This window comes from Lepidochelys kempii, chromosome 2 (genome assembly GCF_965140285.1).
Source record: "Lepidochelys kempii isolate rLepKem1 chromosome 2, rLepKem1.hap1, whole genome shotgun sequence".
NCBI lineage: Eukaryota > Metazoa > Chordata > Testudines > Cheloniidae > Lepidochelys > Lepidochelys kempii.
Genome location: NC_136381.1, coordinates 174516334 through 174528512, shown reverse-complemented (window position 1 = coordinate 174528512; position 12179 = coordinate 174516334).

Genomic DNA, 12179 nt, shown 5'->3' with positions numbered 1-12179 from the left:
TGTAGCCTAGTCTAGGTTAATTTACTGAAAAATCTACTTTCTTGCCCATGTATGCAGGACCTTAGGGAAGGGCAGAACTCTCTATGGCCTTGTTATTCCTCTGTAGTTGCCCCCCATTCAGGATTCACTTAGTGCTGAATAAGCATAGGATCAAGGCAGGCCATATTGCTCTGGAGAGCTCCATACCTGCAAAGCATACAGTTGGGATAGGCCAAGTGTTTTTATATGAAATCTTCTGTTCCTAACATTTAAGCCATGAATTATGTAAGATAATACTTTGCCACTGCTCTGTGGCACCAAAGACAGACCATTGATTTTGCTTTGTCAGGCATTTTATACATTGTGGTACTAAGCACAAGTATTTTGGCTTTCTTCCACCCATTCAGAAAAAAAAGGAGTTTATAACATCATTTCTTATTGATATTGATAGGATATATGTAATATAATGTCCCTGGATGGTCATCAGCAGTAAGGATTGAACCTGGGACCTTTGCATCTTCAAGCATAAGTGGACATTACTTGAGCTAATAGAATTCTCTGTTTTAACCAAACTTGTAGTACATGCAACCACACTAAATATTCAGACAAAAGTACCATGCATACAAAAATAGCAGGATACATTATACTTCTGGGAAACAAAATGTATTTGTGTTGGGACCACCTAGATAGAGTCAAAGCCCCATTATCTGTGTGAGAGAAATAAAAGTGGTCTGAATATTTATTTTGGCTTAGAAGGGCAAGGACTGACAAAGCATGATGGCAGATCATCAAGGAGGCTCTTGTTAAAGCAGAATGACAAAAAATGCCATTATTTTCTCCTTAAGTTCTTGGACTTATTTTCAAGCACAATAATTTCTGAAGAGTTGTCCTATTGCTGGTGTTCTTAAGGGATAAGTCTTAAGATTTTGACAAGGTTGTATATTTATACATTTTAACTTGAAAATGGCAGTTAGTCAAATATTTCATGTAATGTAACTTATATACTTTTAAACTCTTGTATTTAAAGTAATTCACCTTTAGTTTTACTCATTTCATTGAGGACAAGACAATAACTTAATTATAAGGATATGAACTGAACAAGAAAAAGATACAACAGATGTGTGGATACATTTATCTATTGTCAGACACTGAGACACTACAATAAACCTTAGCCTTTGAGCAAGTACAAATCTAATTTTTGTAGTCAATTAAATGTCACTAAGTAGGTTATAAAATGGATTTGTGCTACTGTATTTGCATATATCTCTGTATCTGCAGAAATAATTGTTTTGACTTCATGCAAGCTGAATATTGCATGGTAGAATGACCTTGGCAGAACTAAAGTGGCCATATGTCCTCTGAATAAATGTATGGTAGTAGGCATTTAAAACAATTCACTGAGAGATGTGAGCTCTTTTTGATGTCCATCAATGGAATATTACAGCCATATTCTCTAATCTGAGCATTCCAGATACCAGAGTAGAGATGGTAACCTTCCATCTCAGTACTGGAGAACTCGAACTCCCTAGTTAAATGTGTGTTAAAACTGGGTTGTGACTTCTGTTGTTCACTCTCCATACAATATGCCAACTCATTTTTGTTTAAATGTTTAAAGTGGTAACCAAACGTGAGTGCAACCCCATGCTCTGGATGTCCCTAAGCCTCTCACAGCCAAATGCTGGGATTGGATGACAGGGGATGGATCACTTAATGATTGGCCTGTTCTGTTAATTATCTTGGGAGCATCTGGCATTGGCCACTTTTGGAAGACAGGATACTGGGCTAGATGGACCATTGATCTGACCCAGTATGGCCGTTCTTATGTTCTTATGCATGTGATAGTTAAGGGGCTATCAGGAATGAAAACAAGTTTCTTTATCTCCAGTCATAGCTGGACAATTGTATTCTGTAAGCTACTCTATGCTCACCCTCCAATGACCACAATTTTTCTCTCAAGCCAGTTTAATGCCATTTAAATCAAGTGCATTTCTCCTGATTAACATTTAGTGCTATACCTCTTAAAACTAACTCTCTTTATAAGTAAGAGGCAGAAGTTTAGTCTGTTTACCACATATGCCCCAGGTGTTTCCTGAGTAAACCATTAGTTTCAATTAACTGTATGGAAAATTTTTGTCCCCTAGAAAATGAACTGAAATCAAACTCATTCATTACGTACCTCTCACTGAGACTAGAACTCCCAGTGTGAGTTAAATGTACTCTACCATTCCCTTGAATAGACCTAGAACAATAACGTGTTCATGAATGGTTCAGTACAGATTCTACTTCACGCTAAATAAAGAAGGGATATTCAAGTAAGTATGCTGAATATAAATGTGTGTACCATTCTATAATGAGTTTTCAAAATCTTGAAAATTCTCACGGAATGGGAAAACTCTTTTCCACCCATCTTTAAGACACAATTTACTCTTAATATTTTTCATTGGATCAGTCTTCTCTCCAGTGACATAAGTGGGCGTTTCCAGAGGCCAGAAGCAAAATCCTCCTAATCACAGTAGTCTAAGGAATCCTTTTTGAGATTAAAAAAATCCTTTTTGTCATGTTGAGCAAAATTCACACTCTAAATAGTAATATGTTCAGTTGTGTATCATATGCATACCAAGAAACAAGAGAGGAGACAAAGTAGTCACAAAATGGGGTTCCAGACTCCTAAGCAAACAATTTTCTCTCTCTCTTATTTCTTTCCCCCTTTTAAAAAAATCTGTAAAAGACAAATGACTCCTGGTACAATCAGGCATGGCATTTGGAGTACATCCTTCCTATCACCTCCATCCAAAGGAATTAGCAAATTGTTAACTTTGCAATGCCAATTCATGTCAGCCACCTGGTGAACTGGCCTAAGAGAGATCTGATGATGAATTCCTGTGCCTTGGGGTAAAAAGACACTAGGCTCATCACAGAGGTGGTAAGTGATTAGCCTGTTGGCCAAAATATTAGATTGGCCCCAGCCTCAAAGAGTTTGCATTGGCATCTACGTCATTGTGGTATTAGCATATGCAGCTGGCAGCAGCCTCAATGGAGAATTACATTGTCAGTTACAGACAGGGCACTGTTTCTATGCCTTTAAAACTGCAGACAATTTGCTGAAAGCAAATAAAAAATGCATGAAAGAAGAGGCAGGGAAAATCTGTGGTGGAAAAACCCCCAGCACGAATGAGTAGCCAAATTCCAGGACAGAGTAAAATGAGAAAGAGAAGAATATGCTCATTTCCTTTTATGTCACAAACCGTTATCATTTTCAAAATGATTTGTGGACCACAAAATAAATTTCCTCAGTTATCTAAAAAGTTAAAACTCTGAGACAGGTGAACTGGTTGAGATAAATATAACTATTTTGAATCTTCCCCTTTTCTGATCTTAAGATGAGTTTAACTTCCTTTCTCTCCCACATTTTCATCTGCATCTTCACTTTTCTTCTCCCCCTCCCCACAAATAGACTTACTAGAATTGCACAAGAACTGTTGGTCTTACAATATCTACAGTTCGGTTGGAACTAGGAAATCATGGAAATCTCATTAGAAAGCCTGTTCTTGCAAGATTTCCAGAGTGACCTCTAGTCTCCCATTGACTTCATCTTCCATTTTTTTAAAATGCACATTCAAACTGAATTGCCAAACTGTAAGAAACATGACTATTACTGCTTGAAACCTGCTGTGTTTTTAGCACTTTAGGAAGCTTTTTTCCACCCAAAGTTTTAGTTATGGTAATAAGGATATTATCCCATGGAGTTTTTATCAGATGTGTATAGACGCTGTATGCATAATTGCACTCTAAAAGAGGAGATTGCCAGTAATATAAACATATCATTATGCAAAGTAATTAGATGCGGAAAGGTAAATAGAATCAATACTGAGAGCTTATGGAAGAGCAGGCAAATAAGTGCTCATAATGTTTTTTAATAGATGTTGAGAAAAATCCGTCATATCCTTCAACTTAATGATTAATTTCCATCTAGATCTACTCCTCCAGGGTCAGAAACTACAACTATAAAATTTATAAATCAAACTGGAAAAAAATGGGTTGACTGAGACAGCACATTCCACCAGGCTCCAGAGGCTCAGCAATCATCTTTTGAAAGGTAAAAACATGATATAGAGGTTGTGTGGTATGTCGTGTGTGTGCGTTTTGTGGAAACTCAGAGACCATTCCCAGAAGAGTGTTTTTTTTCCTTTTATAATTGCAAACTTGTTTGTACTACCATGAGGTGAAGTACTTTTGGTGGGGAAGATACGATTGTTCTTCTTCTTTTGAACGGCAGCCCAGTCCTACAATTCACAGGGATCATCTATCTATTTTCTATTGGGTATTGCTTATTCTGGTATCTTCAGCTACTACTGTGAAGTTTCAAAAGACTCTCTTAGCCTTTTGTTAGCATTTTAAAGCAATCACTCAGTCTAGTTACCCTTAGTCCTTTTCTTCTATTGTTTGCTTGACTGAGTCTCGCCTTGGCTCAGAGTCCCAAGATCCAAACATATCTATAACTAAAACTCTACAGCTGTGCTATATCTCTCCAAATCTCAGGGCCAGCTCTTCTTCTTCTTCTTCTAAATACTTTACAGATTTCGCTGAGAGAAATTTTCCAGGACCAATACAAGAGGCATGAGCTTTTGACAGTGGTGACTTCAGAAATACTGGATTTATACAATGCAGGCCACATTGATAAGAGGAAGGGGTTGTAACCTTTGCAAACATAATGAAAAAAGTTGAGGATTATTGTTTTTGTAGTAAGAAAATAGCACCTATCAAAGGCATTTTTCAGAGATGGACAGAGAAATAATAGAACACCATAAAGGAGTTTGTCAGTCTTAAAACCAAGAAAGTCAGTCTTGTGAATCAGGAATATTAAAAGATTTCATGATGTAGTGCTATATAGTTTTGGGTTCAAGGATAAGAAGCTGCTTTATGCTTCTATCATCAAATGGCTACATACACACAGTGCATTTTTAATTATACTTTTACCCAAGAGATGCTTATAAGCAGCTCTATTTCTTTGTTTGATGAATCAATTCCTATGTTCTGCCCTGATTCTACTTTCCTCCTTGTTGTGCAAATGTGTGCATAATGATTGGCCTGTCTATGTTTTCTGCATGTTTGTTTGTCTCAATGCTGGGGATCTACTCATACTACCTATCTCTTAGGTAAAGCTTTTCATCCATACATTTCATAGCATTTTGTAAAGGAGGCAAGTATCATTTTACAGGTGGGAAAACTGAGGCACAGAAGTGAAGTGACTTGCCCAATGTCACCCAGCAGACCCAGCAGACCAGTGGCAGAGCCAAGAACAGAACCTAGGTCTCTAGAGTCCTAATCTAATACATGAGCTACCTGGCCACCCTATTGTAGACCTATCTTAACTGCCAAGCTTTCCTCCTTGCTTCTTTATCTTCTATGAATATCTTGCGTATTAGTTTAACTACAATGATTACAGTTTGCTCATCTATGCATAAGCCCTATAAGAGCAATTAGTGTTTCTGCCATCCTGGCTGGTTTGCACACTTCTCTCAGTGTCTATGTTTCCAACCAAAGAGGGGGAGCTATACAAAGTTTTTTTGGTGGCATAATTGGGTTTACAGGTCCCACACTGACTCAGGGCTGGGACTAGAGAAATACTTGGCTCGAGAAGTCCTAATGTCACCCAGCAGACCAGTGGCATGGTGCTGGGCATGTTCCCATTGGCAGAACAGTATAAAACCACACTGGTAGCCCAGGGAAAGAGGGAAGCTGGTGCTGGCATCAGGAGGTGAGCCTGATGCTGAGAACTGTCAGAGGAGGCTACAGCTTTGTGAAGGCTACTGTAGCAGCAAGGGTTTGGATTCCACCCTCTTTGGGAGCCAAAAGCCCTGAAAGAGATTGCTTGAACTGGACGTTAAGAGAGCAGGGAGAGTCTTGTAAGCCAGTGATTATGCCCAAGATTGAAGAGCTCTAGACTGGTAGGAGGTGACCCAGGGAAAAGCCTAATTTGGGGTAGCTCAGCAACTGGGCTGGATGTTTTGACAAACTCCTCAGGTCCTGAGTTGAGAGCTGCTGCAGTGGGTAAGCCTGCGTCCCCTTCTCTTCCCCCTGCACCCCTTGCTCTTTGATAGGGACAGAACCTGTGGGTGGGAACAACTGGAGCACACAGGAGTAATTGAGGCCACAGTCAGGGGCCCCCTCTGGGATGGCTAGACTGGCAGAAACTGTAGGATCATGGCCTGACCACTAGGCAAGCTGGTCATCAGACCATCCTGATACAGATGGAAAGAGAACAAGTTGTTCGTTTGATGCAGACTTCATGGGTGCTTTGGGCTATACATATGCCAACCACTATGGTGGCAGGGAGAGTGGCTGCATTATAAAAGAGAATTTAATTACATGATCACATACTACTTTTCCCTGGGGCCCCTCCCTCATTCAATGCACAGAATGGACACAAAAGGGGGGCAGAAATAAGTTTGCACAGGAAACTGTAAATCTGGCATTTCTTAACTTTTGAGTGCTGGAATTTGCAACCTAAATAATCTGCTAATAACATAGGTTTTCTTTGTAAGTAATATGTACTTATGTCCCATACATGTGTGATCCTGAAACCAACCTAATTTAAACTAGCACATAAGCAGCTTTACCTTCATTTGAGCCTTCTGCCTGAGCAGAAGAGATTCATAGGACCAGAGGAACCAGTATTTGTAACATCTTTAATGGGAGAGTTTAGGTGAGTGAAGGACAGTTATGCATGCAAGTTCAGTTCAGTTCTGTTCTTACAGCTGCAGTATAAAATAGAGAACCAATTCTTGTCACATATGACTTCAGTTATTTGGTCCTTGATATAGCAGATCAATTATACAGAGTTTCACAGGAACTGTGGACCAATACAGTTCTTTACCAAGATGCTAATGTACTAAACTCCTCTTGTAGCAGGTTCCTGACTATGCAAGTCTCATACACAACTCTCAGAGGGATGAAATCATTTTCAGTACCCAGTATAAAGCATTTCCCTTTGTTCCTTTGTTTACATGAGCCAAAATAAAATCCTTTATATTTGTTTCAAGGCTGGATTTAGCTACCAATTAAATCTGAGTCTAGAGTCAAATCAAACTCCAGATATTTTTAGTATGCGTCATATATTTTAATTTGTTTCAAATATATTTTAGTACTTTTGAAGAAAAATGCACATTACTTCTCAGGAAATGAGCTTGATTTGGAGATATTATAATGAAGTATAACATCTTGTGGATTGACACTAGCAAGCAACAATGTCAGCGTATAGTTGCTACAAAATAGAAAGTCATTCCTGCAGGTCATATTTTACAATAGGTAAAGTAATGATAACTCTCACAAAGGCTGCAGACAAAAAGAGATTTGATGTCTACTGCTGTAAACTTACATTTGATCTAGAATTTAGGTTTTTAAAGGAGGCAACATTGCTGAGGTAGCTCTTTGGCTGCTCTGTGATGGTGTAGTGATCCAGGGCTAGCTGATGCCACTGGGAAGTGGGTAAGTAGAGAGTCACTAGACAGTGTCCCACCACCCAGATTTTTAGCTGGTATAAACTAACATACTTTCCTTTGAAGTCAGTGGAGTTGCACCAATTTTCTCCAGTTGGGAATACATTTGGGGGACTTTGGAGCAAGGTTTTGTGTGGAGGAAGGAGGTGATAATTAATCCCTCATTGGTCTTGGGCTATTTAGGACTGTATAGGTCAAAACCAGGTGCTACAGTCCCTGTTCCCAGTGTAGCTCAGAGCACTGGGGTCATGTGCTCACAGCTTTCTGCACCAGCTTCAGTTTTTAAGAGGATTAAGGGTATAGCTCCATGGTGAGTATATTGTAGTAATCTGATCTATAGGTGACAAAAGCAGAGATGAGAGTAGCATGGTTTGCATCCTAAAGAAATTTGGCCAGATATAGGCACAAGAGCCATTGTGATAGCAATGGCTGGGGATACAACAATATGCCTCAATTGCAAACTCTAGTAAGGTGTGGTAGGCACGCATCCTCAATGAAGAATTATAGTCATCTCTGTACCGTAGGTTTGCTTCCCCCACCCTACAACAAAACTTAGTTTTAGCTGGTCTGAGCTTCAACCAGTTAGCTGTCACTCTATAGGCGAGGGTCAAAGAGGTCTAAAGTATCCAGATAGAGAATATTAGAAACTGGGCTAGTGCTGGCCAGTTTGTTGTCACGGAGTGATAGCTATACAGCTGCTTCCTTTATAGAAACCAGCAACCTACTCTCACTAAAAGAGGCATTGATGATCCTCACAGTCAATGGACCCAGGTCTTTCCTACTGGCCTTCTCCAGTCAAGAAGAATTTTGGTCCAACACACAGATTGTGACACCTTAGCAGGCAGCACTTGCCTAAACTCAGAGAAGCTAGTGTTTGTACCTTCTATATATTGCTCTGCACTGGTGGAAGCCAATAGTTTTAGCCCTCATCCATGTCTGTTTCTCCACAGATGTGGTGTTTTTGCACAGCAAGAGGTTTAATCGGATGTTTACTACTTGAAGCTAGTCTGCTGCTTGAGAATTGCTTGATGCAATGTCACAGACAAACAAATTCCTCTTTGCCTCCCCTACACTCATGACATAAGCCGTCAATAAATATTTAGGATGAAATTCAGCATGAAACTTCCAGGAGTTATCATCTGGCATCTCCTGCCTCAGTTGCTGTGGGTTGTCCACAAACCATGGTAACCTGAGAGGAGGAAGCTAAAGAAGAGGGGACCGAAGGACCACTTCGTTGGTATTTTGATGACAAAATCATCACTACATGCCTGTCAAACCAGCCAGAGACTGTGTTCTCCCTCTGAGCCTGCCAGAAACCCTCAGATTTAATTAAACCCTGAAGACAGACCTTCAGTGAGAGGTGGAAGCAGTTATTTGTCCTAAGATGAGTTTTGTCCAAGTAAGGCTTGGATGAAAAGCCTTTAGGATTTGGCCCATAAAGAACAACTCTGGATTCCGAAAACTCGGTTGTTACAGCCTGTGCTGTCCATATTTCCTGAAAGGAAAAAAAAACCATGTAAACAGAATAATGTATTTTCAGGCAAAAAATCTTTTTTGACTGCTTCTAATCAACTTAATGCTCACTCTAATGAAAAAAGTGTAAAATCAATACACACATTTGAAATCACATTAAGTTGAAAAAGTGCACTTTCTACAAACCCACAACAGCTTGAAAGATGCACAAATCGTGATGCATCGCATGATGGATTCTTTACTGATGGACTATTATGAGACATCCGGTCAAAGTGTTCTATAGAAGGGGGAAATGATATTAAACAACACACTATGTCTGTCTATTTTGTGGTTTATTTATCCGCATGAGGTTTGTCCAATCTCTTTCTTTCTTTTCTAGTTCAGGGTCTATTTTACAAATGTCAAGCAAAGTTTTCCTCTCTGCTGTGTAGAAAGGATCAGTCAAGAAAATTTTTTGTTCTGGTTTTGGCCTTACTGGGCACAGCAGCAATTCCAACACTTGAGTCTTGGGGTGTGGTATTTAACTTCTTTTTTTAATAGTCATATCTGAAAACTCTTGATGGCATTGAAATTACACAGTGAGGAAACAAACCCAAATTAAAACTAAGCATTTCTAGCAGAGAGTTGAAGGATATGGTGCTCATCCCATAATGATCATTCAACACCGCTACACATTTCACTTAATACAATGTAATAGGATGCTGTAGTAGACACGCAGCATTGTAAGCACCAAGGCCTACACTGCTATGTGTGCACAGCCCCTTGTACTCTGGATTGGAATGAAAAGAAATATTGTGTTTCTCTGGAAGTGAACAAAGCCTGTTCAGCTGGCTCATTTAAGAATGGGAATTTGATGTGGAAAAAAAAAACACCAGCAAGAAAATGTCACAAAGAGAACAGCAAAGAAGGGGTAACAAAGTCAAGTTATGCATCAGTCGGCGTTAGCCAACTATTGCTGAGCAATTGACAAGCACAGGATGCCCTTGGGCATAGTGCTGGACAGCTATCATCTACTTAAATTACAGGCTCATAACTAGGACCCTACCAAATTCAGGTCCATTTTGATCAATTTCACGGTCATAGGATTTTACAAATTGTAAATTTCATGATTTCAGTTATTTGAATCTGAAATTTCTAGGTGTTATAATTGTAGGGGTCCTGACCCAAAACTGTGAGGGGGGGGCCCCGCAAGGTTATTGTAGGGGGGGTTGCGGTACTGCTACCCCTACTTCTGTACTGCTGCTGGCAGCAGCGCTGCCTTCAGAGGTGGGCAGCTGGAGAAAGAGCTCTTAGTCAGCAGCTGCCACTCTCTGGCTGCCCAGCTCTGAAGGCAGCACAGAAGTAAGGGTGGCAATACTGTGAAACCCCTAAAATAAGCTTGTGACCCTCCTGCAACTTCCTTTTGGGTTAGTCCCCCCCAAATTAAGGAAACGCTTGCCTCCCCTGTGAAATCTGTATAGTATAGGGCAGTGTTTCCCAAACGTGGGGTGCCGCTTGTGCAGGAAAAGCCCCTGGAAAGCCCAGCTGTTTGTTTACCTGCGCGTCCACAGGTTCGGCTGATCGCAGCTCCCACTGGCCGCGGTTCACTCTGCCTGGCCAATGGGGGCTGCGGGAAGTGGCGCGGGCCGAGGGATGTACTGGCTGCCACTTCCCGCAGCCCCCATTGGCCAGGCAGAGCGAACCGCGGCCAGTGGGAGCAGCGATCGGCCGAACTTGAGGACACAGCAGGTAAACAAACTGGCCGGGTCCACCAGGGGCTTTCCCTGCACAAGCAGTGTCCCAAGTTTGGGAAACACTAGTATAGGGTAAAAGCACACTGTCATAAAAATAAAGGGAAGGGTAACCACTTTTCTGTATACAGTGCTATAAAATCCCTCCTGGCCAGAGGCAAAACCCTTTCACCTGTAAAGGGTTAAGAAGCTAAGATAACCTCACTGGCACCTGACCAAAATGAGCAATGAGGGGACAAGATACTTTCAAAGCTGGAGGGCGGGGCGGGGGGACGGGGGACAAAGGGTCTGTCTGTTTGTGTGACGCTTTTGCCGGGAACAGATCAGGAATGCAGTCTCAGAACTTCTGTTAGTTAGTAAGTAATCAAGCTAGAAAATGTGTTAGATTTCCTTTTTTTTAATGGCTGGTAAAATAGGCTGTGCTGAATGGAATGTATATTCCTGTTTGTGTGTCTTTTTGTAACTTAAGGTTTTGCCTAGAGGGATTCTCTATGTTTTTAATCTGATTACCCTGTAAGGAATTTACCATCCTGATTTTACAGAGGTGATTCTTCAATTAAAAGTCTTCTTTTAAGAACCTGATTGCTTTTTCATTGTTCTTAAGATCCAAGGGTTTGGGTCTGTGTTCACCTATGCAAATTGGTGAGGATTTCTATCAAGCCTTCCCCAGGAAAGGGGGTGTCGAGGCGGATTTTGGGGGGAAAGACGTTTCCAAGTGGGCTCTTTCCCTGTTCTTTCTTTAACACGCTTGGTGGTGGCAGCATATGGTTCAAGGACAAGGCAAAGTTTGTACCTTGGGAAAGTTTTTAACCTAAGCTGGTAAGAATAAGCTTAGGGGGTCTTTCACGCATGTCTCCACATCTGTACCCTAGAGTTCAGAGTGGGGAAGGATTCTTGACACACACACAAAGAGTTCATGGTCTGTGACGTATTTTTCATGGCCATGAATTTGGAAGGGCCCTTCTGATGACAGTGGAAAAGCATGAACAATGTGAGGGAGGGAAGCAACAGAAAAAGTTTAGGAAAGTCAGCAATTAATAAACTAGCAAGAGCTGTCATTAGGTAACACTCCCTCCCCACCAGGGTGTCAAACTATAGTACCAACCTGACTACTCCTCTTGCAGCTGCAAGTGGCTAATCCATTCCAGCCCCTTCCTTCCTCCCCAGCTTGCCACCCATAGTTTGTTGTCCAGAGCTGGAGTAGTCCAAGAATTCTGGCAGATCAGTTTCCAGCCCTTAAAGGACATGCTGCCTGGGTTGCTCTAATGGCTTGGCCACCTCACCCAAATGAGGTGATTTTAATTTTGGTTGCTGGGTAGGGATGTTCTCTCCAGAGTCCCTCAGGTAGGCTGCTGCTTTCTAGGGCTTCAGCCCAAGCTACATCAGTGCTGTCACCTGTCTCTGCACTGCCTCAGCTCAGCTCTGATTGCTGCTTTGAAGCCATCCACTGTCCTGAAGCGGCCTCTGTGCCAAGTCTTTGGAGAAGAATTAGTGGTAT